The sequence below is a fragment of the Natrix helvetica genome (assembly GCF_964273705.1).
Source record: "Natrix helvetica genome assembly, chromosome: 2".
Classification (NCBI taxonomy): Eukaryota; Metazoa; Chordata; class Lepidosauria; order Squamata; family Natricidae; genus Natrix; species Natrix helvetica.
Window position 1 is genome coordinate 42,895,328 of NC_138552.1, and position 26,855 is coordinate 42,922,182.

The 26,855-nt window shown below is 36.1% G+C and overlaps 1 protein-coding gene and 1 long non-coding RNA gene across 2 annotated transcripts in view; one reads left to right on the forward strand and one right to left on the reverse strand.

Annotated features, from left to right (window-relative positions):
• The window catches only part of ADGRV1 (adhesion G protein-coupled receptor V1), a gene marked incomplete at its 5' end in the record, with an annotated part of 278,532 nt that overhangs the window by 156,858 nt on the left and 94,819 nt on the right, over window positions 1–26,855 (forward strand).
• On the reverse strand, window positions 1,343–25,153 carry LOC309386940. Its single transcript, XR_014174518.1, has 3 exons — window positions 24,986–25,153; window positions 7,160–7,241; window positions 1,343–1,465 (listed from the first exon to the last, which is right to left on the reverse strand). It is a non-coding gene; the product is annotated as an uncharacterized lncRNA (long non-coding RNA).

Genomic DNA, 26,855 nt, shown 5'->3' on the forward strand with positions numbered 1-26,855 from the left:
TGCAGCAGCTGACATTTACAATTGGTTGTAGCATCCCATGGTCATCTGATGACGATTTCTGATAGTTTTGTCAATTTCTGGTAAAAAAATCATTTAGTTGGATTTGTACTTAACAACCACATGACTTGACTTACAAACATGGTGGAACTGCAGTAAAATGATTATAAAATTGAAGCTCACATCATTACTTGATTTATAACTGCAACAACTTACAAAGGAAATTCTGATCCCAATTGTGTTTGTAAATTGAGGACTACCTTTATAATTTAGCCACTGAATAAAAATTGCACCCAGTTGGTAATGCAGTTCAAACTTATTCATTCCCAGACAGCTTACTCAATCAACTATGAAATCAGTAGTACTTAATCCAGTCATGTGTAACAGAAGTTTCACTGACATCAGTGTGTCTGCCCTAAATATGACTAAATTTGGATCCAATCCCGATGACCATAGTTACATGAAGTCAGGCATCTTTGGGTATCAGGTATTCAGAAAACCATGTCTTCCTATAATTCCTGCAAATTGTTATTCTGCATAGTAAATTCAGATGCCATTGTCTATAATTTTTACTGATCATGACCACATGTAACCTTTTAAAGCAACTAACACATAACTATAATTTATAAACTTTATTAGTTAGAACAGGAGCCCTCAAACTTTTTAAACAGGGGGCCAATTCACAGCCCCTCACACTGTTGGGAGGCTGGACCAGCTGAGTGGGCGTGGCTAGGTCACGTGACTGGATGAGCATGAACAATTTAACAGTCCATTAAACAATACACAAAACTTTGTTTTGCTCCTGAAGTTGTTTTATTTGCTTTTGTTTGCATGTTGCTTTTTGGTTGCCTTTTCTTTGTACTAGATTTTTTTTCCAGATGTTTAGGAGTCTAGTGGTCCACTTCAGGAAACTCAGTTTTACAGTTTTACAGCAATTCTTCTCAGCCCCAAGGAGCTTACAATCGACAAGTCAGTCGGTCTGTCTGTCCGTCCATCCATCCATCCATCCATCCATCCATCCATCCATCTATCATCTATCTATCTACCTAATCTATCTTCTGGAGATGAAAAACAGGCCCATTTTTGGCCTTCCGGGGTATCCTCACTCCCCATTTTTCACCTCTCCACCACCTCCAGAAGTTCTCCACAGGCAAAAAAATGGGTGAAAATGGCCCATTTTTTTTTTTGCCAAAACCAGGTGAAAATGGCTCATATTTTGGCCTCCTGGGGCAACTGTGTGCCTCATTTTTCATCTCCCCTGCCTCCAGAACATCTCTGCAGGCCAAAATTGGCCTTACCTTTTAGTTCCAGCCCTTGGGGTTCATGAAGGTAGGTCCAGCACTCAGCCAAAGGGTGGGTGGGGTGATTTGGGCGGGGCAGCCTCGTAGTCTTGTGTGGGATTAATGGCTTCAGTGGGCTGCATCTGGCCCCCCAGGTGGTAGTTTGAGGACCCATGGGTTAGAACCATCTTATATTTTAAACAGCAAACAAAATAAGAGGTCAAGAGGTTATTGTATGCAAATGTCATACAATAATAGATTAGAAGCAATGAGTTATCAATATATGTCCACATTTAGCTATATTAATGGCAGGCCACACTAAAAAGCATATGTTTTAATATTACTAATCATTTCATATTGATAGATTTGTGAAGTTAATGAATATTGTTTGCAGGAAATCAAATTTCAGTGATAAAATTAGTATTATTAATTTCAAATGATCAGTTTTTATTCTTCTTAACATAATTTTTCCTGTTATCAAAATATCAAACATAGACATGTGTCATGAGCAAAAGCAGTTCTCATATTCTCAAATATAGTATTCAGTGAAAAGAAAATGACTGGGAACATTTGAGGCAGCTTAAATATTTTTTATTTATATTTTATATTATATTTTTGGTTATATGAATTATTGTGACTGAAACTATTAATAACTTGAGTTTTGCATTAATGGTATTTCAGCCACTGCAACATTTTTTTAAAAAGTTGCTTAACGAGAAACAGTGAACTGCAACTGGATATTATGCTAAATATTTGGCCAGGTTTGCAGACAATAGTGAAGTATTCTGGGTGATAAAACCAAAGGTGATAGAGCTCCCCAGGAATCTCCTTAAACTGGGTAATGAATACTCAGGCAAATTCCATCCATTTAAGAAAGTATAAAGCGATACACATTAACTCCCCCTCCCAACCCCATTTGTCTTATTTAGTGATGTTGACATAATTGTCTGTTAGTAATTAAAAAAAACCATTGGCATCACAGGGAATAGTTCAGAGAAGATGTTGACTCAGTGTGTGGCAGCTGTGAGAAAGGAAAATTCCATTCTGTGGATCATTGAGAGGATTGAAAACAAAGTTGGCATTACAGCAAGATTGTTATTCAAATCTATGGCATGACTACAGCTGAAGAGCCATTCTTGGTGCCATATTTGAAACAGGTGCAATAAAGGTGCAAAAGCACAATAAAGAACCACCCAAATGATGGGGCTGGGGGAACTCAAGGCTACACTATTTGGAACTCTGACTTGAAGAAAGTCCAGACAGTGAGGCTGATTGGCAGATTCACAATGGACAGAAGAAAGCACTTCCTTCTGTAGCACATAATAAACCTGTACAATTCATTTTTATGGTCTCTAACATGACTTTAAAGAGGTATTAAATGCATTCATGGAACACAGATCTATAAACAGGTTTCATCCTCAACGACTGTGCTGCTTCTAGATAGGACATAGCAGACCTTTGAGTACCAGTTGCAGGGAATAACAGTAGGTGAGGGTTAGCTTCATCTCCTGCTTATAAGCTATCTAGAGACAGCTGCTGGATATTGCGAAAAACAAAATGTTTGGTGAAACCAGATCTTGGCCTGATCTAACAAGGATTTTTTAAAAAAATTCTCATGCAGAAATGTCTGTGCATGGATGCACATGTATATATCCATATGTACCTATATATGCTTAAACTTTGGTTGCTTTGTCTTAACTGTAAATCATTTCATAAAGATGGCCTTTGAAATCAGTTCTTTTGATTTTATATTTAAAATGTCACCTGTACCATAAATTCCAAATTTAGAGAAAAAATGTGCTTCTTTTCATTTTTATTTTTTAAAAAATTATACCACCCATTTTACACTTACTACATAAATGCAAGAGATGCGATAGCTCATGGCTAAGATGCTGAGCTTGTCGATAAGAAAGGTTGGCAGTTCAGCAGTTCGAATTCCTAGCGCTGCGTAACGAAGTGAGCTCCCGTTACTTGTCTCAGCTTCTGCCAATCTAGCAGTTTGGAAGCATGTAAAAATGCAAGTAGAAAAATAGGAACCATCTTTGGTGGGAAGGTAACAGCATTCCATGTGCTTTTGGCGTTTAGTCATGCTGGCCACATGACCACTGAGACGTCTTCAGACAGCGCTGGCTCTTCGACTTTGAAACAGAGACGAGTACCGCACCCTAGAGTCAGGAATGACTAGCACAGGGGAACCTTTACCTTTACCTATATAAGTGATGTTTTCGTTCTTACCATTGGATCAGGGAGATACATATATTTGGTCCTAAATCAGGTCATGTAATTTCTGCTTGCCCACTGCTTCTGTGGAACCATCCTCTCTCCCCCTCCCCCTGCCCACTGGTCCTCAAAACTAGAAAGGTTGGAGAACTCTGATTTAGAAAGTGGTCACTGATCAATCTTTATATTCATTTGAGATTCAATTACAACTAAGTGGGAGAAAGTAGCACGTACTCCAGAACATTTCATAGCTTGATTGTTTTCCAATTCATCCTATTTGTTACTACTATAAGAGAAATGTGGCTTCTAGCATTTGCCTCCGAGCAGGCAAAAATGAAAAAGTGGGTGAGGCAGAAGGCATATCATGAGAAAAAACATTTTTGAAGTATCTCTCTCTCTCTCTCTCTCTCTCTCTCTCTCTCTCTCTCTCTCTCTCTCTCTCTCTCTCTCTCTCTGCAGTTACTAAACAAGAACTACCTGTACTTATTTTAAAGCCTCAGCATGTGGTAGCACCCACTGATTTAAAAAAAAACCTAAGCAAGATTGATCTTAGTTAGGATTTTGGGAAGGGGAGTTACTAGCAATTCTAGGGCTATAAGCCAGAGTGGGAAGTTGAAAAAGCTTCCAACCACACCGCCTCCCCCCCAAAAAACCCAGTGGCAAACTACTTCTGTAGTATTGCCCCCCCCCCAAATGAAATGGATATGGTGATATTAATATCCTTACAACACTTCATTATTTGTAATGATTAGGGGATTGGGGGCTAAAACATATAAAGAACGGTTGCAGGAACGGGGTGTGCCTAGTTTAATGAAAAGAAGGACTAGGGGAGACATGATAGCAGAGTTCCAATATCTCAGAGGTTGCCACAAAGAAGAGGGAGTCAAACTATTATCCAAAGTACCTGAAGGCAGGACAATAAACAATGGATGGAAACTGATAAAGGAGAGAAGCAGCCCAGAACTAAGAAGAAATTTCCTGACAATTAGAACAATTAAAAAATGGAACAACTTGCCTCCAGAAGTTGTGAATTCTCCAACGCTGGAAGTTTTTATGAAAAGATTGGAAAACCATTTGTATGAAATGGTATCGGGTTTCCTGCTTGAGCAGGAGGTTGGACTAGAAGACCTCCAAGGTTCCTTCCAACTCTGTCTATTCTATTCTATTGAAATAAATTATTGATTTTCATAATGAATTATCTGTTATAGAATTTTAGCTTGATGCCTAACATGGCTTCTTCCTTTTCTTCCTCCCTGAATGGCAGTTTTCATCGTGAAAGTATACAGCTAATATTCTCAGGGTGATAATTACTGTGACTTGTATGGATCCTGCCTAAACTAAGTGTTCTAAGTCACTGCACGTACAAACATAATTGTACATTCTTACCTGATGTAATTAAGATTGAACACCAATATTTTAGAATTAAGGGGAGAAAATCTATTAAAATTGGGCTACAGTTCCCGGAAGGTTCTGATTTGCTCATTATATCGCCTTATTTATTATTATTTTTTAATTTTTTAGGAAGGAAAAGAAGAATTAATAAATACAAATAAAACAGCATTGAGTAATTTATATTGCCGGAAATGAAGTTAGTCTGTTAGATGCATTTTCTTGTTGTAAATAGGTCCAATTACTGCACTCTTAATGATATTGTTTAAGCACTCATTAAATGTGGCATAATTTAATGGGCTCATATTAGTTAAAACCATCATTATAGTATTACTATGGAGAAGGTTTGCAATCTTGTATTTTTCCAGATACTCTGCCTATTTCTGGTTGTCTTAAAAATGTTCAGAAACTTCTAATCCAGCTAACACAAATGCTATAATTTCATGTTCTCTTAAGTTTTTAAATATTTAATTTTCTAATTGCAAAAGTTCATCTGTTTCTCTGATCTATTGGCCTTTTGTAATTAGTATGTAAATTTCCTAGATCACTCCTAGGCTAACAGATAGAATCCCGTTATCATCTTTTGTTTTTCTTGGGAAATATTCTTTCTTTGAGCATATCTTATTATGATATGCTACATGTTGCTATCCTAATTGTATTTATTGTGTATTTATAACTGTATTTATTTGCATTTATTAATTTATTTTCTGCTTTTTTTTTGTTTCTTAAAAAATCAAGGACTTCTATTAGTCATTGGTTATAAAATAAGTAAGCCAGACCATTATAGTGAATTTTCCTCACTTTTGCCGGAATTTTGGGACTAGAACTAATGATTCCTAATGAGTGGAAATATTCCCATTGTAATTAGTGTGAATAAAACATTGTTTTGTAAGTGGGAAAACCATATGGCTCTTATTAGAAAGTTGTATTCAGCATTGTACCACTGAAGGTACTGGAATAAATCATGTATTAATCTTTCAATGAACATCTCAGAATGATGGACTGGGATTGACAGTTACTTGAGTGTGTCCAATGGTTTGGGTACACCCAAAATACTTTTCTCTATAGATATCAATACTAAGCTGTCATAGCATATATTATTGCCATATATTGTTACGAGTCAAGACAGAAATATGTTGGCTTCATTTTTTCTTCCAAGAATTGTTAAAAACTATCTGAACTTTTTATAAAATCATATGTATGCAGAAATATAAATTTAAATGAGTATCTGGAAAGATTAGAATTTGGGAAAAGTTATATTCTTTACAAGCATAAGAAACAACAGCTGCTATTGCTGCTTCTCTTTTCTTTCTTTCTTTCTTTCTTTCTTTCTTTCTTTCTTTCTTTCTTTCTTTCTTCCTTCCTTCCTTCCTTCTTTCCTTCCTCTTCTTCCTACCCCTGCAGCACTGTCTCTAAAAGAGAAAGAAAAATTCTACCAGCTGTTAATCTAGTTGTTTATATGCTGAAATTTGGCTCCATCTGAAAATGTAATTGCTTTGTGTGATAGTCTGATGGGAGATGAACAAATAGCTCTCAGCTCCTGAGGTATGTCACAGAATTGGGTTAAGAGAAGTTCTTAATTTTGAGCTTCTTGTCATGATACAGTTAATAAAAGTAGTCCTCAAATTACCAACTGTTCAAAATTATAACTGCACTGAAAAATGTGACTTATGACTGGTGTTCACACTCACAATCATTTGCATATCCTGTGATCACCATTTGTAACCTTTACAACTGGCTTCCAACAAGCAAAGTCAATGATCACATGATTCGCTTAACAACTGTGGCAAAAAAAGGTTTTAAATGGGGCAAAACTCACTTAACAGCTGCTTTGCTTAAGAATGGAAATTTTGGGCTCAATTATGGTTATAAATTGAAGACTACCTGTAATTAGATTTAAAATAGAAAGAATATTTGATGAAATGCAGGAAGATGCTGAATAGCTTAGGAAAAAAATGTTTGAGTGTTTAAAAAGGATCAAATCTCTTCAGATAAAAGACACCAACAACATCCAAACCAATCACTTGCTGTGGGTGGACCAATATAATAGATCCTGCCTTTCTGCAGTTGTTGGTGGCATCAGAGAGTCCCATTGTAACCAGGACTTGATCTGACCATGACAAGTAGGACACCAAAAGATCCCCCAATTTCAGATCACATACTCAATGCTCCAACAGGAACATCCGATCCAGTATGTGGCACTGTTTTGTGGATAATGAGGGACAGATCATATATAAAATAACAAATGTCAATCTTTCCCCACAGATACTTACTATTAATGTATTATTATGTAAGCTTCAGACAAATGGAGAATATTCCTGAGAAGAAAGTTATATATTTGTTCAGCAGTTGTGGCTGGAGGGGAAATGGTGAAAGAAATGAGAGACAGAATAGTGACAATTAACAAAGTTGTTTCTTCTACTAGTATACTAGTTTACATTATCTACTGTGATAAAAAGACATGGTGCCTCCTTAATCTATGAAAAACTGTTACATTTTTAAATATTTTCCATCTTAACTGTTTTGTAATGAAATCAGACTTGACAATTTCTTTGATAAAGGATTGCCATTTTGGGATCAATGATAAAGAAGTATAACAACAGCAATTTAAAATGTTCTGTAATATATTTGTCATATATTTTTATTTATATATATTTAACTGAATTCCTTTGATCTTTGAAATGTGGAAGCAGCAGAGCCTGTAGCTGCAATTGTGTGGTTTAAAGAATTTACAAGTTTAATTTTTTACAGTTGTGTAGTCAGGAGAGTATTTACCAGAATTTGTTACAAATCTAACAATAAAGCACATTTAGGTATTTCTTATACTTATTATCAGATTCAACTGCACACTATAGGAGCAGGACTATTTATACTAAGGGGAAAAAGGGGCTTATTCCAAAACAGTATTATGAAGGAAGCATTATCTTTTTGACACAGCACCATATGTATGTTTTATTCCACGTCCCTCTAGCTTCAGGATAGCCACACAGATTTTTGAATTCACAGTCTGGTATAACAAAAGTGGTCATTAACATACAGAGTTCTCTATCTGGCTATATTTTGAACTAGTACATATCTTGAAGATCATGAAGTTAACTACACAAGTGGTCTGAAAACAACTGATGTCTGCCAATCAATAGTCACCCAGCAAATCACTTAACATCCTCTCTTTTATAGGGACAGCAAGGTGACACAATGATTAAGACCCTGGGCTTGTCAGCTGGAAAGCTGGCAGCCCAGGTTCGAGATCCGAGTGCCACATGATGGGGTGAGTTCCTGTCCACGCCCCAGCTTCTGCCAATTTAGCAGTTCGGAAACATGCAAATGAGAATAGACAAATAGATACCACTTTGGTGGGAACTTAACAGCACACTGTGATATCATGCTGGCCCAATGACCAATGGCCTTGAAATGGAGATGAGCACCACTTCTTATAGTCAGCAACAACTAGAGCTGTGATGGCAAACCTATGGCACGCATGCCACAGGTGGCACCCGGAGCCATTTCTGAGGGCACGTGAGGCATTGCCCTGTTAGCTCCAGCGTGCATGCATGCACTGGCCAACTGATTTTCAGCCTTGAAGCCTCCAGAGTGCAAAAAACTGCCCAACACACAAACCGGAAGTTCGGGAATGGACTTCTGATTTGCACTTTGGGCTGTTTTTCACCCTCCCGAGGCTTTAGGGGAGCCTCCTGAAGCCTCCAGGGGGAGAAAAACGGTCCAATGGGCAACCTGGAAGTCCGTTCCTGAAATTCTGTACATGTGTTGGGTCGTTTTTCGCACTCCCCAGGCTTCAGGAGGCTTCCCTGAAGCCTGGGTAGGGCAAAAAACAGCCCAACAGGGCCCAATGGAAGTTTGGGAAGAAATTCTGGGTTGCCCGTTGGGCCATTTTTCTCCTTTCACAGGCTTCAGGCAGCTTTCCTGAAGCCTGTGGAGGGCAAAAAATGGCCAAACGCGCCTCCTGGAAGACCAGAGGCTTCAGTGAGGCCTCCACGCATGCGTGGGGGGGTTGTGCGTGCATGCACAGGGGGGAGGGCATTGCCTTATGTGTTGGCACATGCATACATGCCCCCCCACTTTTGGCATGCCTCGACAAAAAGGTTAGCCATCCCTGGACTAATGTAATAAAATCCCCAGTGACTCCCTTACCGTAATCTTTTACCTCTCTTTCATTGTGTCTTGATTTTCACTCTTTACATTATGGGCTGCTTCCTCTAGTAGCATCCAAAAGTAAGAAAATATTGCAGTTTTTAAAAACATTATGCTTAAGTGTGCACAGAAGCTGTTGTTCCCTGAAGGACTTATCAAATAAACAAACAAATAACAAGAGGTAGTGGAAGAGATTGAGTGTCATAGTCATATATTGAAGCAAGCTTCCTCTTAATTCTCCACTTTATGGGAAATCTTGTTTAGAGCGGAATCCCCCATACTACCATGTAATGCTGGATCTTTTGTTCTGGTTGAGCAATTGCTGTTTAAACAAGTTCAAGATAGGATAAGGGAATATGGTGCATGTGAAAGAAAATTCTGTTCAGTGGGTCTTGCTTACAAGTTGAACTGAAATACATAAATGTTTAAATAAACAAAGTCACTTTGCATGCTTTTCTGAAACCAGTTTTTTCCCATCATTACCTAAGTGTAATTTAATGAATTCAAACATTTTTTTAAAAAACCAAAACAAAATATAACCTTGTGATGAACCCCGGTTTATTGAACCTAGTTAACTAAAGATTATAAAAACTGAATAAAAGAATGTGCTAAGGCCAGCCAAACTATCTTTTGAACGTCATGTAGTTAATATTTGCAGTTAATGTGATTTTCTAACTTGTGAATCACTATGTAGAGGGCATCCCAAAAATTTTCCTTCCCATGGCATATTTTTTGCATTCTTAACTGCAACCATATTTAAATCCACAATAACTTTTTTCTGGTCTGCTTCTGAGTATAGCTATGTTATACTACTTGTAATAATAAGATAAGTTACCATGTGAAGAAAAGATAAAGAGAGAATCTTAAGTAATGGATAAGACTCCATCATATCATCTGAATAATAATAAATATAGGATGTAAATATAGGAATATCTCAATCATCTAACTATTCTGTGTGTGTGTGTGGGGGTAATCTAACCAAAATAACTCCACGCAATAGTTGATTTTGCATATTAAAAGATGACTGGTAAGCAATGATAGAAATTGATAATATCTTAGTAAACACCAGTATGTAATTCTCAGCTCTATATTTGCTGAGTTAATGAAGAAATTCGGTAATGAAAGAAAATTCAGTTTCTTATGTTCATGGATTCTCCTCCTTTCCAAAATGAAAAAGTATCTTTTCAATACCTTTTAAAATAATTGGAGAGCATTTGTATAGGACAGATGGCAGCGAGTATTATTAAAAATAATACTACGCATATTGTTTAAGACTTACTAGTGTGTATTTGTAACCAAATGCACATTTTTGCTTAACCCATCACTTTGTATAGTCCACTTTGCATGCAATAATGGATGATGTTGTCCTGCACCCAGCTGCACTTCAGAAGTACTGGCTTCCATTCTAAGCTATTTTATATTCTTCCTAGTGATTACTTTACCACAACTTATTCCAGTGTAGCAACACCCTTAACTCTACAGTACTAAGCATGTCCGTCCCTTTCCAGCTGGGCTGCCATTTCCTCCTAGGCTGCTGATGGTCATAAATTTATTGATTTTTATTTTTTATTTTTCTTCCAGTAAATTAACAACAGCTCACGGAGTTCAGTAAATGTTCTTAGCCATTATAATATCCCTATTCCCATCACATACGTTCCATAGTTACCGTACATCTCTCAATAGGCACCCTTTTGATTTCTGCTCAGATGGGTTTCTTTCCCATTCTATGCCTACTGTATTGCGATAATTCCCTTTGCTTAAAAAAATACAAACAAAATATTAATTGACAACATATGAGTTTTGGACCAAAGCTGCAGAATTTCAGTTAATGCTATTTCTTTCTTTCTATGAACCTCAATGAATTCTCAATTGAATTCTCAATTCATCATTGCCACAAATTTCTATGGAATACGGTAGAAGAATGAATGATAGAAATGTCCCCTTTACTTTAATCATTGTAGCATACTGTAGAAGCAACACTGGTCCAATATCAAGGTGGGCAATGGAGAAAAAGTCTGAGTGTTAAATGGGAAAATATGTCAAGGGGATGTAAGAGCATCCTTTCTACAAACTTGTTTGAAAACAAAGGGGAAAATAGGAACAACTGAAGAGAGAATAATAACTGAAAGGGGAAGACAGACTTGTCCATTCAAGCAGGCCAACCAGGATTCCCATCTCTGAATGGATGATAAGCAAGAAATGGGAACAACCAATCATTATCCCAACCCTATTCCAAACCATTGCAATCTCTTCACAAATCACTAACAGAAACTGGTCTTAAAAGTTTATGGTAGCTCGTGAGATGAGTCTAAAATACATGATTTCTAACATTTTAACTGCCTTCTACAGTATATATTTCCACTAATAACAATGTCTAAGTTTACTATGATTAGAGTATCTTGTCTTTGAACATTATATTGCATTTAAGATTGCATCTCTAAATGTATTTACTGGAACATATATCTCATTAAATTCAGATATACTTTTGAGTAAATACGGTGATTCCATTGCATAACAGGCAAAGTAGCTTAACAGACTGTAAATATAAGAAGATGCCAAAATCTACTGACCCAAATATTGACATTGATCAATCTGCTGAGTACAGATGTACCTTTGTACTTATTTAAATAGTTCACATTAAAGTCTAACTTGCATCCATTCTGTGTGTGCTTCCAAAGGGATCAAAATGGTAATGTATTCAACATCTAGGAATAATAAGCTACTTTGCAGAGAACACTAAAACCTTTTGGGTTTATATTTATATTTTATTTATTTTTATCAACAGTAATATTACAATAGAAACATTCAAGAGACAGCATCTTCAAAATGTATTAAACACCCATTTTTGGAACCTTCACCCATTTTTGGAGCTTTCACTCAACCCAGTGGGCTGAGATGCTTACTGGTAAAAAAAAAAAAAGCATCATCATCATAGAATTAGATCAGCTTTCTCTACGAACACATTGCAAACAAGAAAATATATAATGTATTTAATTCTGTAAAAAGGCAAAACAATAGGCTTCATCTTGACTGAAGCTTACGTAAAACTATTAAGCATTTTTTGCATTAACAAATTGTACAAGAAAATCCTAGTTTTAGATAAGACACAACAGAGCATGAGAGCAAGTTCAGTGTAGTGATTAAATCATCAGGCCAGAGACCATGAATTCTAATCTTAGGTTTGCAGCCATCTGGGTGATCCTTGCCAGTTACACACACTCAGCCCTAGAAGAAAGTAAGTGGCAAACTCTTTAAAAAAAAGATCTTGCCAAGATAACTGCAGGGATGAATCCAGGAAGTTGCTAGGAGTCCAATACTGTCTTGAAGGCAGAGAAAAAGAACACCTGATAATTTGATCAGATGTTGAGATCTGAATAAATGGAATATTATATGTGTTTTCCCAAATCCCATATAGTCAGTGGTGTCACTGATGAGAATTAGATTGCACCTTTATCTTTCCAGGAGACCTCAGTATTTAGAAAGGGAGGTTTATGCATTTCTAATTTGATAGTATGAGAGATAGAACTTTTTCCTTCATAAGGCAAAACAAAAATCAGTCTCCCAAAGACATCTACTTTTCAATTTTCCTAGACAGTTTATAAAATATAGGTCAACAGAATTAAACAAAGAGGAGTAGAATGAACAAGAAAGGCTCCCTGAGAACACCAACCATGAGACCGGAATGTTTTTTCCTAATTATTATCCACAATGGACCTTTTCCCAACAAATTAATTTTTATGTCTCAAGATTTTGATCCTTGGGTTAACAGCATAATTTCTTAATAAAACACTGATCTGCAAGGTCTTGTGGCTATAAAGCTACTCCTGTGTTCCAGGATTGACCCAAAGTTTATTAATTGGAAATATCTTCATCTTAGTTTTATTTCTAAGGCTGGGATGAAAAGAGAAGTCATTGTACAAGTGTAAGCACCACTTTAATAGGCATCAGGAGCTTCTCCCTTTCTGGTGGTAGTCTATCATAGTTATCTTTTGCTAAGAACCTTTGAATGAAAATGAACTCTGCTTTTAAATTATCCCCCTCCCAGTTTACAAGAATCTTTTCAACCTATGGAGTTGGCGAAAGCCTTCAAATTAAGGAAAGTAGTGAAAGACAATTTTATTTCTTAATATAACTCAAGGGAAGACATATCTGTTTAGTCAGCTATCGTTATAATTACTTCATTCATTATCTTATGTATTCACAGATCATTTATTCATTACTGTATTTGATTGTAGAAGACTAAAACAGGAATGGTAGAAACACTGTATTATTAAAAAAAATAACCTGTAGAAAGTGTTTATTAAAACAGCAACCAAAACAAAACACAGGGGAAAAATTCAGCTGTTCAACAGTGGGTGAATTTGGGCCTCCTTTCATGCCCTTAGATTTTGTTTGAAATAAATAGTCTTTTTTCTCAGGTTTCAGTGAACTGAAGTGTTTAATGATAAACAGAGTGATTGTAGCCCAGATTATATTAGCACATCAAGTCTAATAGTCTCAACATGATCTTCAAGATGATTAATAGGGAAGTTCTAATTTTGTAGACTTTTGGAGCAAGTTACATTTAAGCTGGAGTATGTCTGGATAGTAAGAAAAATGTTGTGTATCTTGACTTTGGACTATTGCTTAACTGTTGCTGTAAGTCTATTATTTATTAATCTTACGTGAACTTTGATCAGACGTCTGAGAAAAAGCCACATGGCTATTGTTGGGAATTATAATTGTCTGTCTGCCTGCCTCTGTCTCTCTCTCTCTGTCTCTCTCTATCTATCTATGCATTGGATAGAAGAATCTTAAAATGTCCTCACTAAATTGATTGTGCCACTATGAGGCACTGTTTACCCATATTCTTATAGCTATGCTAAGCCAACTGGATTTAGTTATTCCTTCAATGTGTTATTCCTTCATTCATGTTTCCAGAAATGCTATTCTTTCTATTAAATACCTTTTAGGAACAAAATACTGTGAAACACCTTGAAATTCTTCCGTGGGCTGTTCTATAGTTACATCCAAGAAATGCTTGAATATATAATTTTTGATAGAATAAAAAAAATTAATAATATTTTCTAAAACATTCATTATTTTAAATCAATCATTCTGGCAATGTTGAAAATTCACTCCTTTATAGCTTAAAAGCTATACATTTGTACTTGTAACATGAAAACTTTAGCGCATGCTTTCAAACGTTTGCATGCCTAATGCAGTCCAAAAAGTACTAAGAAAATGCAAATATCTAGTAAATTCTGAGGGTTAGAGGTCACTGCATCTGCTCTTGTTCTTTTGGATGTCAGTTTTCTGTTACCAGGTCTCCATATTAATGTACTTCTGTTTCTGATGAGCAATTAAGTATGCATTTAAATGTAAAATAATAAATGCTCATCATAAAGATGGGGGGATATTGAAGACATTTTTTTCTCAATAGAGCCCAGTTCTAGAATATTTCTTCCCTGCCACACTCCCAACAGTGTTGGTTTTACTCAATGAGCCAAAATCATTTTTTGTTTTTTCCACATTTCCACATTTTAATATTATTAATTTCTCCTTCCTCTTTGCATAGTATTGTATTTTTGGAAAGATTATTGTTTTTATTACTTCTATGGAAACTATTTTGGCAAAATATTAAACCACACATATGGCATGATCCAGCCCTTGTATTGATTACAGTGGGAGAGTTTCTCATTTCAGTCAATTGGATATTAAAATGATTAACATTGATATCCCTTGCTCATATTTCATCCAGTATTTTGGGCAAAACTTTCTTTCTTCCCTAATTTATCTTGGACTGTGTTTCTTCTGAAGAGTTTGCCATCCTTCTGGAATAAACCTGAACACAACTGGGAATGGTAGGCTTCCAGGCAGAATAATCTCTGCTAATTAGTTGTTTCTGTTGTACCAAAATAAATGTTTGGTGCAAGTTGCATATTTCATTTTTGTATTTTGGTGAGTGTCTCTTCGATATAAAAACAAGATATATAGTGAAGACATGCTCCAAGTATTTTCTACTACATTGGAGATCCAATTCAATATTTGCAGTTTTAAGTTAATTTCTGAGGTTTACTTATACTTGCTTTGTTATTTTGATTGCAGAAGCAATTTTATATTAGTGGAATAATCTCTACTAGAATTCATATATTCAGGTTGGTACAGTATATGCCTTTATAGTGCTTTTGATACATCTGAGCATTTTTTTCATGGGCATGTGGGTGTTAATTTGGCATCATGTTCTGAAACAGTTGCTTCCAGCCTAACTTGTAATAATGTAGATAATATTAATGAAACCCTACGCTTAGCAAACATGTATATGCAAAGCAAACACTACACACCTTTGTGTACATTAATACATATGAATCTAAACTGGGTATAAGACATTTTAAAATGTGATTGTAACCCTTTACTGTGGTACATTTAAAGGTAACTTATTCTAAGGCATTGTGCCCAATTTTATTAATAATGCACCTGGAACAAGGTATCCTTCCTTTCTTTATATACTGTGCATGGGCAACTGTGGTGAGAGAAAAGGAACCAGCTGATGAAATGTGCATTGTATTATAACACAAAATCCCTAAGTTACTGACATCAGAATTCATGTATGTAAAGGTGGGTTTGAACAATGACATCATTGTACATGTCATCATTTTGGTGTAGTCTCACCTCTCTGCAAGGTCCATGTAGTTCATGGACTTTAAAAGTACCCTGGCATAAAAAAATTAGGAAATATTACAAGAATTACACAACCTGGAACATTTTGCTATGCAGATCTGGTTAAAGCTAGAAAGTTCTAGCTATTTAGCAACAGGCCAGGAAATTTCACATGCTTGGCATACAAACTGCAAGGGAAGAACCTTTTTTTAATCCTATGTTCCTCTGCAAAGGGATGTTTGTTGTAGAGTATAGCATTCTGGTTGGCACAATCACACTGGACTAGAAAAGGCTTCATGTTGACAATATGTTTAGTCTATTCTATAGCATTATTATTACATATACAACAATGTGAAATCACAGCTGGCAGTTTTTTAGCTCGTGTTGGCCTTCATTCACTTTAAATTCTTCTCAAGAATCAAGGATGTCATAATGTATTAACATACTATTATTATATACGTGCGGATCCAAGCAGTGTGGCCTTTTGTAATTGATAGATGGAAAATTTATCAATACGCAGATTTTCGCATGCCTTCCAATGTTTTTTTGGTACAGTACCCAGTGTGCCAAAATCTATGGGACCATCACCGCAGTAATCTTTCAACTTCAACTTTCAGATTCTTTGTCTTGTATTCTACTATCCCCTGATATTGCCACATCAATTATCCACAATTCCTTATTCTCATTTAGAGTTACATCTGGGGTGTTATGTATCAAGATTTTACCAGTTTGCATTCAGAATGTTTCATTATTGACCCATCTAATTTTTAGAAATATTCATGTGAAACATTATTATTGTAATAAGAACTTTGTTAAGGGTAGTTTTTAGAATTGTCCTTCTACATGCCCAGATTGTGTCCCTCTCCCCTGACCCATTCCTCCCCATCCTGGCCTTATCTGAGCTATGATGGCGCAGTGGTTAGAATGAAATACCGCAGTGCTTCAGGCTAACTCACTGCTCGCTCCAGGTGTTTGATCCTAACCAGTTCAAGGTTGACTTAGACTTCCATCCTTCCAAGGTCTGTAAAAGGAGGACCCAGAAAGTTGGGGGCAATATGCTGACTCTGTAAACTGCGTAGAGAGGGCTGTAAAGCGGTAGATAAGTCTAAGTGCTATTACTATCTGAAACCTAACCAAAATATTTATCTGTTAGGACATATTAGATAGGTTCCAGGTGTTTACATAAATATAAAGGAACTACAGTCTACCAAAGGAAAGGATGTAAATAGCATTCAAAATTTATTGGCTTGCAAGAAGCTATTTTGAATTATTTGGCACTTCTCTGTTTTTCCATTCTTCTCTGCCTAAAAAGAAACAGTTCATGCAACTATTCTGAAGATTATTTAAAGCAAAGATAAATGCAAACCGGTGAAGCCTTGGTAGTTAAACTTAGAAAAGCCTTTTGCGATATTGTGATTCTGCTACTGTAAAAGCACTTTCTGCCCCACTCCTAAGACTTCAGTGAGCCTCCATTTTTTATTTGTCTGATATAATCCAGCACATGGTCTAAATCTTTGAAATGCAGTTGATCAGCATTTTCATTGGCTTTTGTACTGATGTCAGACAAAAAAACCCCAGCTAATCACGTATGAAAGAATACTTTTTATTCCCTCATTTGATCTCTGTGTCAACCAATTATCTTTCAAGGTCATAAAAGATATTGGGGTTTTAGATGTTCATTTATAGGTCATCGCTTTGGAAAACTATTCTAATTCGAGTTCCAGAATTTTCTGAGAAATTACAAAATAGTGTGAGGATTAACATTCAGTTGTATAGCTTAGCTGTGTTGAACGGTAAAATATATTTGGCTGATAATCGTAAAACATTTCAGCAATACTGTACAAACATATTTAAATTGCACTGTTCATTATTTTTCCAAAGAAATCTGCATTAAATCCTCACAGCAATTTTATAAGGAACTGAAACAGTAATTGATAAGATGAGGTCATCCAATAAACCTTGATATTGAATTGTAAATTGAGCCTGGGAATTGCACCACACTGAAAATCATTCTTCCATATAAGCATGTGCCTTCAGATTAAAAGCATTTTAAAAGTTTCAAATGCTTTCAAATTCAGCCAGCAAATTGATATAATTCTTTCAGCATTTAAAATGACTATTATTCACAGATTTCTTTACATATATTCTAAATCTACTGTGGATCACAATAACAAAAACAAAATATAGATTAAGATCATGGTTCTGAAAGGTTAAATCTTTGCCACATAGCTTAGCTACATAGTACAACTAATGCTGCCATGAAATACATTGCTCCAGTATGTTTATCCCAAAAGCATCAATGTTCTAAAATTGTCTGCTAGTTAGCAGATTCATTACACGGGCAGCTTTGAAGACACAGGCTGCATTCTAAATCTGGGAACAAAGCTACAAGGTAGAGAGAAAGAGAAGATGCTGCTGTGGCTGGAGCAAGCCAGTTTGAGCCGGCACAGTTTAGCTATGACAGAGAGAGTAGAGGAGGAGGGCTGGGGGAAGGGCGGCCCTTGCTGGGAAAAATACATTGCTCAATTCAGCAACAGCAGCAGCCGGCTTCTGAAAGGCTCACTGTTGGAGCCCTGTAGGATAGATTAGCTCCTCTGAGCATTGCTGGCTGGCATGATTTTTTCCCCCAAGGTAGTAACAGGGTAGCAGCATCAGCTTGCAAAGCACAATTTGAATTTTTAAATGAAAATTCATGGGGTTGGTTTTTGCTGTGTCATTTAGCTTCTCCTCCATAGTGATGTAATACTTGCACATTGTCTTTAGGAGTATGATTTCATACCCACCATCTTTTTTAGAGAAGACAGAGTCAAGGACACAGCTGAAACATGCGGTGTCCCATTAATTTGGCTCACAACTTACTCGTGTTTAAGTTATTCTAGCAATTGAGTAATCTGTCTTTTGCTCCTTTTCCACGACAACAGATGAGCTACGCTATATGTCCTGTATAAAGGTTTAGGATGAATTCAATCATGTCATAATTTGGGATGTGTTCCTGCTCTGGTTCCCAGCCAGTTTAAAGGATGGTTCCTATAATTGCCCACATGCCATATTCAATTATTAAGCAAATTATACCACCAAACATTTTTGTAGTTAGTACGTAGTACTCTAAAGGAGATTCATAAGATTACAGGTAATCCCTGGGTTACCAGCATTCTCTTAGTGAACGTTCAAAATTACGCGATAAATGCCCCCTGGCAACTTGACAGCCCCCTAGCATTTACGAACAAGTCCCAAAATTATGAATATTGCAGCACCACAGCAGTTGCTCTCTGTTACAAATGACCACAGAGGCTTTGCAACAGGCTTTGCAACATTCACCCTGCCTATTCTCCCCTGTCTTGTCCTCACAGGCACTTCACCTGCGGAGACTCACTGCAAATATCTGCTCTCTGTTGTGGTTTCTTTACCTGCATTTGCAGAGAAATGAGGCCTAACGTACTGCGAGTTCATGCGAGATAAGTAGCACAAGATCTCATGTCATCTTGCACTTTAGGCCTCTATTCTCCGCAAATTGAGGCCTGGATGTTTGCAAATGGAATGAAGGCTTTGGTCCTTCAGGCCTTCCTTCTGTTTGCCGTTTCCTTGATAAAACCTGCAGGGAGATTCCGTTCATGTAGGCTTCATTAGCCCTTTGGAAAAAGCCTTTGTTGGCATCAGTGGAGCTTAGGAGGAATGGGCATGTCCCTCCGAAGCCCAGTTCCTTCCTTTTTGCAGAGGGCTGCTGAAGCCTAAAGGGAGATGAAATCCTCAGTGCTTTGCCAACGAGAAAGCAGTTCCATAAGGCCATGCGCAGCCTTCCGGACCTCCTTTCTCACCGGAGATCAACTTGATGAGGCCTCTGGCAGTGAGAAAGAAGCTCCATAAGGCTGTGTGCAGCCTTCTGCGGTTGCTGTCTTGTCAGAGATCAGCTTGACTAGGCCTCATAAAGCCCTTTGCTGATGAGAAAGGAGAGAGCAGGCAAAGAAACAGGCTGGAGAGGACTTCATATGGTAAGTCACCTGGTGCGGCAGGATGGGGGGAAGCAACTGTGGGGACCCTGGGGGGAGAATTAGGTATTTGTGGGTTGTGGGAGGCCTTGGGTGGTCTGAAGTAGGTGGCCTGTTCACTTACTGCCCCCTTCCCCCCATGGCTTTCCCCATCCCAAGCTAATTTAGCGAATGTGTGGGCAAAAGCAGGGAGTGATCTCATTTAAGGTATGACCTCCCACGAATTCTTGAGTTACAGATGGAATGGGCAGGCTCCATTACATTCATAACTCGAGGACTACATGTACTATCCAAGCTTATGCCTAAGAAATCAGTCTGCATTCAGATGTGGTACTTTGGGCCTCTTTCGGGATTGGAAGCAGTCTATGAAAAAAGTACACTGGGTAGGAATAAGCTAGTTACTAATAATGAAGCTAATTTATTACTTACTCTCACTAGTTACGTCCACCTGAGTAGATAAGCAAGACATACCACAGCCAGTAGTTACTCTTGTACAGTATGCCTTACTCATTAATATAGGTAAGCATCAAGAATTTCCTCTATCCTGCAGTGTTGCACTCTTGAGTGTATTGTAGTAGCAGAGTCAAGAGATGAATAAGGAGTGAGTAAAAATGAGCAAAATATCCCATTGCAGGAGAAGTCACAATTAGTACCCAAAATGGATGTGAGCAAAGGCCATATTGGGCACAGCTGTCACCTATATTTGCGGTATTTACAAACCAGCTCTGCTTAGGGAAGTGCAACCCCATTCCAAACTAAAGTTGGTATCTTCTTAGAATCTGCAAGCTTTCAAACTCAAAGCCCATCTGTCTGACTGCAATGGAGTCTCAGCCTGTTTCTGCCTATCAAAGCCCAAACAGCCTCCAGAAAACCAGGAGCCTGCTTTAACAAAAGCCTGCCACTTTTATCCTTTATCCTTCATCACAAAGATAATATGCAAACTGGGCCCTTCTGAAGCTCTGAAAGTTTCAGTTCTTCACCAGTACTTGGATAATACTTTAATGATAGAGATAATACCTTTAATTATCTTCTCCTGAAACTTTCGAACACTTTTATTAATTTTAGCATTAAATTGGTTTGTTAAATACGTTCACCTTGAACTCTTAGAATTTCCAGCAAGGGCATTTATTTTCAGTAGCAGAGCATTTTATCTAGTTTCTTTTGATTAACCTTTTGTATTGTAGAAGTTAGCTTAAGTCCAGATTCAGAGTTCAACATGGAATATAGTCTGCATTCACTTTTGTCCTTTTGCACTTTATTCATTGTTTGCGGGAAAACAGGATTTGGAAAACTCCCAAGGCCACATCAATCTGTTTCCTACACATATATGTACAGGAAACTACACTCTGTTCATGTAGGGAAAAAAACCACGCAGCCCCGGTACAATGACATATTACACATAACTTTGTATTCATTTTGCTAGCTGGTGTAATATTGCAGTCAGGCATTTATCAGCTGGAATCAAATGTAGTATTTCTCTACTGCATTTTGATTGTTTATTTGATAAAGATCAGACTTGCAGCTCATTATTTTAAAGTAAGGGAAGCTTCCCAAACAAAAACATCAGCAAATCATTCTAATATATGCAACCTTTAATCAGGAGAGTAGTATTTTTACACTGGAAAACCAATATTTTTGGATGCATCCATTGGGATGTTAGAAAAATATATTGCTAGAGCAATAATTCTTTTTTACTTATAAGTATATAACATTTTATATCATTTTCTTAAATAAAATTGTTTTCACAAAGAAATAAGTATAAATAGGATCTCAGTTGGACAATGCCTACAACTGTAATATATCTAAGGCATCTAAAACTGTGGTTCTTGATCTTGAGTCCTGAACAAACTTTGTTTTCATGATTGCAAAATAGCAGAAAAAAGTTTTTTAGTCAAATATGTAGAGTATTAGATACTAATATAGCAGGCTGCAAAATCTGTATGATACATACAGTGATATGTATATTAATGCGTAATACATATACAGATTTAAGATTTAGAAAAGTATGACAAACACAGATACGTACAATTGTATTAAATCCAGTGCTATTAAGTTAAGGTAGAAAAGATATTTTCAGACTTGAAACCAGCTAACCAACCAAACCACAAATCATGGTTTTGAATGTTTTCAAAAGATTTCATGTTGGATTGATTGGTTGTTGAGTTTTAGCTCTTGTGGCTTACAGAGATTTTTCAAATACTGATATTTAGTTGGCTTGTTCAGGCTTTTCTGAATGTTGTTGTGCCTTGTTAATGTTGAATTTTCAAAGCTAAATGGTAATTCACAGAGCTTGATAATATCCAGAAATGGTTTGTTTCTTTGTTTCTTTTGCTGTGGTGATTTTAATATTGCTGTAACCATCAGGAGAAGCATTTTTGTTTTGTTTATAGTAAAAGAAAATAAAGCAAACAAATGCAGCAAGAAGCAGTAAGCATATCTTCTTTTTGTTGGTTCTAGTTTGTCAAGTGCACACTCTTAAAAGGGGGGAAAGTCTGCTAAAATTCTTGCTTTTGCTTAAACTTATATAAATTGACAAACTGGTAGCTCATACTAATGACTACCTCCCACCAAGGGAGTATTTACAATAATAATTAAAAATAGAAAACAATGGTTATTGAATGTTTCATATGGGCCCACGAAAAACAACACACACATTCTGTTTATGTGGACACCTACTACAGAGCTGCAAAGAAATATTTCAATTGCCATAACCCTGGTGACAAAAAACAAAATGGGAATTATATGAAGCTATCATATGTGACCTTCAAAAGCACGAGATAGCCTGCATTATTATATTACCTGTCCTTCTCTCAATTTTATATTATAGGAAATCTCTTTGGTAAGTTATTAGTAAAGAGGTAAATGGCAGAATGAAACTGATTGTCCCAAGCCTAGCCAATGTTCTTGGCTTTCACTGGAGCTGTCGTTTCCTTAAAACCACTAGATAAAATAAGCAGCATGTCCAAGCAAACGAGGCTTACACTTTCTTGAGGCTATGCAATTTCTCCTAACTGGCATAAAAATAAAACCCCTTTTCAAAGTTTTTGTGTATCAATATGGTACTTCCAATTTGCAAATAGCAATACAAACTACTCAGTTGGAATAAATAATAAGTGTTATATTCCCCAGTTACATTAAGCATATCTCTTTGTCCATATATGGTCAAATCATATTAAAAATACTATCCTGTAGTTCAGCTCCAATGATTTTAACTGTTGTTCCTTCACATGAATCACACATAGGACTGTTCCATTAGCAGTCATTTAATAGGAGGTATGTGGGTGGACAGATTTGGTATCAATGTTAGCTTTTTGCTTAAGGTTACCCGCAGCTTGAGGTAAATAATTACTTTTGGAAGAAAAAAAGGTAAACCACCTCTTGGTGTGTTAAAATCCTAAAAGCTCTTCTCATGCTGACTAGTAAGCAACATAAAAAACAAGCCTCACACAATTCATCACAATGCCTCTAGCAGTTCAGCATCAAGTACACATAAACCACGGGAAAACTAGATGTTAAATATAGTTGCTTCATTGTTATTGTGACTGAGGATCTTACTGGCTTGTTATTAAGCTCTCATCTTGTACATCATTTTGTGTTCATTTGATCATTCAGGGACAAAGTCTATTTTCAATTCACTTAAGAATTGATGCAATGCTGGATGGATTCTTATTGATTAAACAATCATGCTGCAAGTCTAACATTAACCTCTGTTTAGAAAATTGTTTTTATGTGGCCAAAGTCAAATGGCTCCTAAACTATTGATGTAGATAATTAATTTTATAAATCTGATATATGAATTGAAAAAATATACTTTGAATGCTGATCTGATTTCTGAAATATGATTTCAATAAGAGTATACTTAGAATCTGGTTGCAATCTGTAATGTAAGTAGTATGATGCAGGTGGAAGAAAGATTTGGTGAAGGAAAGAAAATGAAAGGGATTACATAATTACATTGTAGACACCCAAAAGACAACAGCTATTTTGGGGTGCATTAACAGGACCATAGAGTGGATTAGAGGTAATTGTTTCACTATGCTCAGGCCTCACCAAAAACCATTTAGAGTGTTGTATCCAGTACTGGGACCCATAGCTCAAAAAGGGCAGTGACAAATTGGAGTGATTTCAGAAGAAGGCAAACAAATTGGTGAAGTGCAAACTCTGATCAGGGTATTAAATGATGTATGCAAGTTTAGTTACAGAATGCACAACTATGGGGCAACGTAATTGTTTTCCAAGTCCAGTTCTGTCAGAACTTTGAAAAATAAGTCTTAGGCAACCTTCCTGTCCCTCCATTTATAGATAACAGTAAAAAATAAAAATAAAAATCCCAGATTGTTCATCAACTATGACAAAGTTGGGAATGTAGAATGTTTCAGAAGTCCTGGTGCATCTGGAGGATTCCAGATATTAGGGTCTGATTTTATCTGTGGAAGCATTTGAATCCATGATAATTGATTGCTTACTTGATAATTAATAATGTTTAAACCTTAAGTAGTTTAATTTGGCTAAATCAAAGATAGACAATTTGTGGAATAGGTCAGATGTAGTTTGTAATTTAATCTAAATCTGCAATGTTATAAAAAGTAGTACAAATTCCTTCCCATCCTAAGGCTATTTAAGATATTTTTTATTATTTTACGGATTTTTAAAAATTGACATCAAAGATTAAGTCTGCTAGATTATAGGTGTATAATGTTTTATGAAGTAATGTTTTAGATTCATTGGATGAAGTAGAATAATAATAATTTTATATTAATTCTTAAACTGTATCTAGTGGTTTTGGAGGGAGTGTGAATATCTTTATTAGATTCCTTTTCAGCCAATATAAGGGAATTTAGTGATAGAATATTTGTAGCTCAGGACTTAACTGTGGGGTCCTTAGCACTCTCAGAGCTTGGTGCACTGATGATGTTACTTAGTTTGGTAATGAAATGTCTGCAGGAAAACAACCAAGCTGAGAGAGCACCAATGACCCCAAAGGGAATTTCCAGGCCACTAATGCCCATGACGTACAGTTTAAATGCTACATATATACTCATAAGTAAATCCTTCAAAATTTAATGGGTCTTCAATTTAATGGGTGTTCAAAGCAGAAAACTATGAATATGAGACATTTGTCCAAAAAAATTGAATTGAAAATAATCTGTTTCCATTACCATATTCTCTGTGACAGTCCTCTTATTTAAAAGTGAATTATTAGAATGAAACATTTAAGATTGTATTCATGGTGTGTAATCCAAATAACATTTCCCCCGTTTATAAGCTCTCCAGAACTCAGTAAAATGATTTTTTGTAGAGAAACATATACAGAAGAGAACCTACCTATTTTTTGGTAGTCACTTCCTGAAATCTTGGTCTCTGAAGATGGATACATCATTTTTAACCCAGTTAAATCAAAAGCATTCTATTAGCAATCATACATGTTTAGCTACAAGTTATTTTCATTCTGTTTCATACTCCTAACATAAAATCAGAGTCTATTGAGTCCCTGTGACTCATTGTACTTTCCCTGTTTGCTCTTTTGCCATAGAAACACCATTGTGCCTGGCACTATATTTTGCATGTTCCTTCTTGACTTCTTGAAATTTGAATCAAGTATCTTAAAGAAAGAAAGCATGTATTACATAGACTTACTTGACTATCTTGTTACTCTTTGTCAGCATTTTTAAAGGAGAACAGCAGATTTTAAGTTCTAAGTTTGGCTTTGTATTATTCATCTTAATTGTTGTTTACAGCCAAATTGTCGGTAAGTTTGAGTATATAAACAATGTGTTCAGTCCTTCACATCTAACTGCAAAAACATCTTTATTGCCAACAGAAAGGACAAACCATGCTAACACACTGTCTAAACTGTTCTTTTAAGAAACTGGAAAATGTCAAGAGTTATAGAAGACATATACATTGTCCTTGCTGCTGCTACTATTTTTAAGTTATGAAAGAAGTTTATAGGTCTGGGCAAAATACCATTATTTTTACAGTTTCTAACCAACTAGTAAAAATGATCAAACTCATTAGTGTTTCTTTTTAGATAATTTTATTGCATTGTAAGATGTAAGATGTACCTATAATATAATATATTATGGGTATAGGAATATTTGTACAGAATTAACTAGAGATTTTTAACACTATGATGATTTAGGAGAGAATTTTAACACTATGATGATTTAGGTGAATTAAACTTTTAAAGTTAAGGAAAAAGTTTATATCAATATTAACTATGCTTTTTGAAATGTTAATGTTAATAACATAAGGTTACTTCCATTGTATGTCAAAACTGAAAATCCGCTGCAAGTGCGTTAACATTTTTTATATAATAAAGATTTCTATTTAAAACTTAAAAATTATTGAACTCTCTCATGACTATAGTATTTAAGTCTTGCAAGATTATGTTGGTTTGCTAAGAAATATTCCTACAGTTGCTATTTGGATATATATGTACATATGTACGTTACAAAAGTTACAAATGTGTTCTCAACTTGTAGAGATAAGATTTCTACAGAATAAAATAATGCACACATGGCCAACCTGGGAAATAGAAATTGGGAGACAGTGGGAAAGAAAGAGAAAAGAAATAAAAGAAATGAAATTGAGTTGGTTTTGAGTTCAGCAAAAAGATGCCATAAATTTCCTCCTGTTGTTTTCACCTAAAGATAAGAACAGTCTGTATTTATTTCCCTCAAGTTGAAACTTTGCAACATATGCATTGTACATTTATAGGCCCAAACATTAATATCCTTATCTAAATGGAAGTTATATTCTTTGATTTCAGCAAAGTGTTAAAGCACATTTTTTTAAAAAGATGTGAAAATTATTTTGATGGTTAGCAGACCATTTGCGCTGAGAGAATCTTCTTTGATTCTGATAGTATAATTAGTATTTCCCCACTTCTAATTCATTGTATGACCTAAAGCAGAGGTGTCAAACTCGCGGCCCACAGCCCTGATGTGTCACGTCCTGGCCACACCCACCCCAGTTTAGCAAAGGGGCAAAATGTTGTGATATGTCATGTGACAACAATGTGATGGCGTGAGTTTGATACCCCTGACCTAAGGGATATTGACTAAAGGAAAATTACTTTCAAATCATAGTTTAAATCAGGGTATTTAATGTCTGCCTATGTCTGTATCTTAATTGACGACTTCCAATAAGACAACAAGATGGAAATAAACACAGTTATCCTTATCCTGTCCCG